This window comes from Rutidosis leptorrhynchoides, chromosome 5, assembly GCF_046630445.1.
Source record: "Rutidosis leptorrhynchoides isolate AG116_Rl617_1_P2 chromosome 5, CSIRO_AGI_Rlap_v1, whole genome shotgun sequence".
Classification (NCBI taxonomy): Eukaryota; Viridiplantae; Streptophyta; class Magnoliopsida; order Asterales; family Asteraceae; genus Rutidosis; species Rutidosis leptorrhynchoides.
The window spans coordinates 41,852,247-41,859,090 of NC_092337.1; positions in this window are offsets into that span (position 1 = coordinate 41,852,247).

A 6,844-nucleotide genomic window follows, 5' to 3' on the forward strand; every position below is an offset into this window, starting at 1 on the left:
CTCAATCCCTTGCCTCCTACTAATTGTTTTAGTTTCTTGGGTTAAAAGAATTGCATATCACAGGTGTGAAAGGCTGACAGAATTGCTTTGTAGTTGTATATTATACTACAAAGGGTGGAAGGGTGATGATGGATTGAATTGTTAGTTCGTTTATTATTATTATTGTTTAATGTAACTAATTAAAATGTTTGATGATATTGTAATGTGTCACAATTTTCCATAAAACGTATTTAGCGATGTTAAGAAAAATTAAAAATAACAAGAAAAAGAATAATGATGTCTGAATTAATCCCGTATCAAAAATAGTATGTAGTTTATTTTTCTAAAGACCACCCAAAATTTGATCTTAACAAAGATAAAAGAACTGAAAGCATGATCAAGTAGATGCCTACATGGTTTATTCTATGTATATTGTGCTTGGAATTATATATATAAAGAAACATATAAGTATGCAACAACTGTCAAAAAGAGCTACTTTACATAATAACCACATTAATTAATAAATATTTAAATATTAAACACATAAAAAACAATACATCTGTAATTAAACGGCTCTATTTTGAGTCAACACCAATGTAACACCCCGTCAAAAAAATTGCCATTGACGCATATGTTAACTCTGGTCTCAGTGCATGGCTTGACTTCTAAGTAACAACAAAGTTCTACAGCGGAAGCATAATATATAAGTACATGGGACAAAACATGCTTAAAAGTGAACTTGTGGGCATAGCTCAACGGTTCACCCCATGTACTTTGTGTCATGGGATAGAGAGAGGTCATGGGTTCGATCCTTAAGGATGACATGATTTTCTTTAAAACAATTGAACACAAATAATGGTGGTATATATTGACCCTATAGGGAGGTTTTACCGGATTCATTCACGGACCTCTACCCAGGAACACTGCCTGAATGGATGTGTTCCCGGGTACCATAGATCGGATTCGGGTTTTCGCCCGAACGTGTGTGAAACGTGCAAATGATGAGGGTCGTTGAAATAAATGATCTACTGATACCAAAAAATCCCCGTTCAAAAAAAAAAGAAAAAAAATATGCTTAAAAGTGTCAACCAAAAAGGTTTTAATATGTACTAACAAAAATAGGTAAAGGTAAATTTATATATTTGATTATATATACATATATATGATTTATAAAATATGTACTAGCAATGTTCATGACGTTTTATTTTACTGAAATGCTTGTATAGCATCATCATCATCCCTTTCGAGGAAACTTAGTCAGATGGCACTCTTGTTATCCCTTTAGATGACCTCCGCATTGATAATAAAATGCATAACCCGTAGAGATTATGGATCGTAAGATTTAAACGCTTTAAACAGAACAATATTTCTATAATAAAGATCCGTTGGAATTCACGAAGAGGTCCCGAGTAAACCTGGGAACGTGAAGACCAAATGAAACGGAAATATCCCCTCTTCTCAACCGCTGATGCATTCGAGAAGTCTACGTAAAACTTCGGGACGAAGTTTTCTTTAACGGGGGATAATATAACAACCCGACTTTTTCCGTCAAATAATTAACGAACGTTAGTTAAATTCTATGGTTTTATACGCTAGATTTTTTTTTTGCAAAAGTTAGTATCTGTTCATTACTATACGATTAATTTCAACCTTGACTAAATATTATTTGGTTCCATGAAACCAACGAAACACGGGTAATTTAAATTACCAAAACTTTTATAAATGGACATGGATCATCATCGACTTAACGAAATAAATTAACCCGAACAATTCAGGGACTAGAGTGTAATTAATAATAGTTAAATGAAAATTTAATAAATTATATATATTTATTAATTATGCCAAAAAAAAAAATTTAAATAAATAAATATACAAATAATCGGCCATATTTTAAAATATGGAAATAAATTGGTTAATTCCTAAGTTTAGTAATCCTATGTAAACTAAGTCTCAATCGCTAGATCGACCTTATCCCAAAATTTGTGAACTCTTAACCACACTCAATTTCCATCTCTAGATTGATTAATTAGAATCCTATCCTAAAACAAATTGAGTTTTGGCTAAACTATAAAGAATTAAAGTCCTACACTAACTATAACTCCTAATCTATAAAAAAAGGGCCAACCCTCATTATTTGTTTCATATTTTCTTGGCCAATCTTTGCTTCTTTTCCTTGCAAATTGTCGACCACCAAACACTCACAAAAGTCGACTTTAGTCGACTACACAATCAAAACAGAACCCTCTATTTGTTGCTTCTGTTCGATACCCAAAAACTCGATCAATTTCTGCTGCTAACCTGCTCCTGTTTGCTGCTCGGTTTCGACCCACCCAACAAGACACCTTTCGGCTGATGTTAACATCCGAAACCACCACCAATTAACCACTTTCAACCACCTACAACTGCTGCTATTTGATCCACTTGTTACCTGCTTCTGCTCGACTTCTTTTCGGCTCCAAAATCCCAACGTAAACTGCATCAGCTGCAGCTACAATGCTGATGTTCTGCTGCTACTTTCGACCTCCTTCTGCTCGAGAAAACCGCCACCCAAAGGATGTTAAGAACAGCCACTGTTGCCACCCCATTACTGCTACTAAGCTGCTGTTTTTCTCCTCAATTTCTCCACCCTAAACCGTCACCAACTGCAGCCATTTGCTGCTGTTTTTCAGCCCACGAACAGCCCCAAAAAGCTGTTAAAAAGCCTGTTGCTGTCCCTGCTTTGTTGCAGCTGTTCGGCGACCAAAACCCACCCATAAAGGCCTCGATGTCTGATGTCTTTGCTGCTCAAACACCATCGAATATCACCACCACCTTCGGCTAAAATTACAGCCGAGAACCACCACTCGATCACCCTTTTTTTGCTGCTGCTCGCCTACTATTTCGGACGTGACCCAAATCTAACACACATGCATTCGTTTACTCGTTTTCTTGTTTACTCATCCTCTAGTTAAAGGTATGATGTATTAAAACCTAAGCTTTTTGATTTCGATTACTTATAATATATCTAATTATATGTTTGAACATGTTAAGTATCACAACTTGGTTAAAACGTATTTAAATTGGTTTTGGTAAAATATATAAACTAAGGTTATGATTATGATTATAAAAGACGATTAAGTTTGTGATTTACGTATTGATATGAATATGATATAATAAGAAGATTATGGTATAAAAGATAGTTATGATTTTAAAGGTTGATAAAAAAATAATCGTTATAATAATTAATCGTCAAATTTAAGCACATACATGGGAACATATAAATTTATATGAATATATGTATATGGAGTATAAACATGTAAGTATGATTAATATAATGAAGATTATACTATATGTATCATGTGTAAAATTATAATTATGATTATAAGGTATGTGTTATGATGGTAATAAGTATTATGATTATGAGGTTTGGATACAACATAATGTTTTTATGATAAAGTTAATAATATGTGATAAGAATGAACATATAAATATTAAAGATGATATGATTTAATTAAATATAAAGGATAATGATTATGAAAATATAATGGTTAGTTTAAGAGTAAAAGTATTAAGGTTAAGATATAATTAAGAGAATAATATGAAAAGATGATAGTGATAATTTTAAAATAGGTTACAAATTAGATTAAGTAAAGGATAAGATAAAACTCGGAAGAATTTGAAGGATAGAACTTATGTAAAGTATAATATATCTAAAATATTAAATAAAGTGATAATATTATAAAAATAATACTATAACATATAAACTTTACCTTATATTATAACATCCTAGTTTAACTAAGTTATTATTTATCATATAATACTTACTTTACTAATAATGTATAACACAAATAAACTAATAAGTATAATAATACGTATTACATATGATATATAATATTAAACGTGTTGTATTTCTATACACACTTAATAAGTGAAAGCCATGATCATAAACGATAAACGTATGACTTATACGAACTTCACCGCTACTTACGGTTACGGGATGATGTCTTAGAGGCTTATGGGAATAAGGTTTTGGATTAAACGAAAGGTTGTAGACTAAGTCTAGCCGAAAATTTTTGACCCCCGCATCTGGTCATCTTTTGACTTACTTGATAGCACCGACGTTTGGGCAAAGTTGTACAACATCTAAACATGATTATGGTGGACACACAAACATGTTTAACGACTTAACAACTCATAAGTTTACTTATGAACCTTTACTTATCGGATTGAACAAACTAATGACCAAACTTATATCTCTAGGTTGAGATCCCGGTCATTTACTTTCGTTCATTTACTTTCGTGGAATAACCTCATCTGCTAATAAGGTGAACTTCATAGCCCCATTTTTACTATTTCTTAACTGCTTTATAAACTTTGGGGTGAGACACATGCTTGCTTTTAAACTGTTTTACGCTTTAGACACAAGTGCTCAAACTATAACTGTGCTGCCATGCTATGTTTCATGCTAAATCCTGGCCATGATCGTTAGCTGCTATGCATAACGCAAACTTAGTTATTGTGAGTAGGCCTATTGAGAGTGACGCCTCTATCCAGGTGACCGTTGGTCAATGGATACATACGAGGTTGGAGAATTCGGATCTCGGGGAGATCTCGTTTGGACCTTTTTAGGGAGATCTCGGCATCTCGGAATAATCTCGGGGAGATCTCGGACGTTGACTTACGTTGACTTTATAGTTTTTTTAATAAAAAAATACATAAAAACATAAATATATTTATATTTATATACGTTTTTACGAGATTTTACAAAAATATCCGAAAAATGAGCGAGAAAATCTTAGAAATTATGAATTTTACAAGAAAATCTTACAAATTAGCAAGAAAATCCGAGGAATCGTGGCTTTGACTAAGTTTGACCCTGTTGACCGAGAAATCTTGGGAGATGAACATCTCGTCTCGGTTGCCTTCTAAAAACGAGATCTCGGGGGAGATCTCGGGGAGATCTCGGGAGATTTACAACACTATACATAATAATGATTTAACGGGACGAACGAATAAAGTGTTATGGGGTAAATTTGTTTAGTTTCGATATCATATACTTCAGCACTACTTTCAACTGATATGAATATATCAACTATTTATACTAAATCTTGTGGTCTAAAAACTTTGGTGGTTTACCAATATAAACCTATGAATTCACCAACCATTTTTGGTTGACACTTTAAGCATGATTTGTCTCATGTGATGATTGCAAAGCTGTATTTGGTACTTGGTGCTCTTAAATGCTGCTATGGAGTCCACATTATTATTTACATTTTTTCAAATGAACGATTTACTATTTTCATTTTGAATATCAATGTAATGACAATTTAATTCCGATGCTTTAATATATCTGGTTTTTAATAAAAATGTCTCATTTAGAGTCGTTCTCGCTATTACACTTGTGTTTTGGTATTGGTTAGTCACAGTTACCCTCGGTATCAATCTGTCACACCCCCTAAATGGGACCAGGGGTAACTGTAACTAACCAATACCATAACACAAGTGTATAAGCGAGAACGACTCTAAATGAGAAGCTTTTTATTAAAAACCAAATGTATTAAAGCAACGGAAACAAATTGTCATTACAAATTAAAATCCAAAATGTAAATTGTAATTGTTTAAAAGCAATAATGTAAATACAAATGCGACTCCATAGCAGCATAGCACCAAGTAGCAAGTAGAGCTTAGCAATCATCACCTGAATCGAATAAAACAGTAGCATAGCAGTTGTTAACAAGAAACGTACACGTTATAGCTTCATCATCACGGGCTTCCTCGGCAGTCATCACAAAAGCACGGCTCTTGACATTACTAATGTTACCCTTGTTCTTCGGACACTGGTTGCGGTAATGCCCCACTTCACCACAATTATTGCAGGTAGGGGTGGTTGTGTTAGCCTTAGTTGCAGGATTAGTGGTGGTTTGAAAAGTAGACCTGCAGTACTTAGCTATGTGACCCACCTTCTTGCACTTAGTGCACTCAGCTTGGCACTTTCCAAAGTGGTGCTTATCACAACGAGCACATTGAGGTTTTGTTCCAGCATAGCCACTTCTTGAACTATCAACAACCTTCTTATTTGAACCATGACTTGAACCCTGAGATGGCTCAAACTTTCTCTTTCCCTCATTAGCCTTTACCGCGGCTTGTTTATTGGCAGCAGTCCTCCTCCTCTTTGCCATCATTAAGTTTTGAGCTTTTAGAATTACCCCATCTATAGTCTCTTTACCTGCAGCTATCACATGTCCCTGAATTTCTTCAGGAAGACCCTCCATATACCTTTCTATTTTCTTTTGCTCGGTAGGTATCATGTCCAGGCATAAGGTAGTTAACTCTAAAAATCGGTTGGTATAAGCTTCAATATCAGTGCCCTTGACTTTTAATTCCCAAAATTCAACTTCCGACTTTTGGATCTGGTTCCTTGGGCAGAATTTATCAGTCATCATCCTCTTTAAGACGGGCCAGGGGATGGCATTGGCAGCATCAATTCCCAGAGTTTGAGCATAAGCATTCCACCAGGTCAAGGCAAGACCAGCTAGAGTGTTGGTGGCAAACTTAACCCGATCAGCATCCCCACAATTACAGATTCAGAATATAGATTCGAGTTTCTCGAACCATCGGGTTAACTCAACAGTTTCTTCATTTCCCTTGAAGGACGGGGGCTTGCAGTTCATGAACTTCTTGTAAGTACATGAGATAGGGGGATTTTGGTTTCCCTGATTGTTGTTTCTTTGGTTGTTGTTGTTGTCTTGAGCGGCAGCGAGGAGTTGTTGAAACTATGCAGGAGTAAGAGTAACATTTGGAATGTTGTTGTAGTACCGCGAGCTGAGTTTGCACCACCACGAGCCATTGTTCTTCAATACATAAATACAGTATTAGTTGAAGAGTT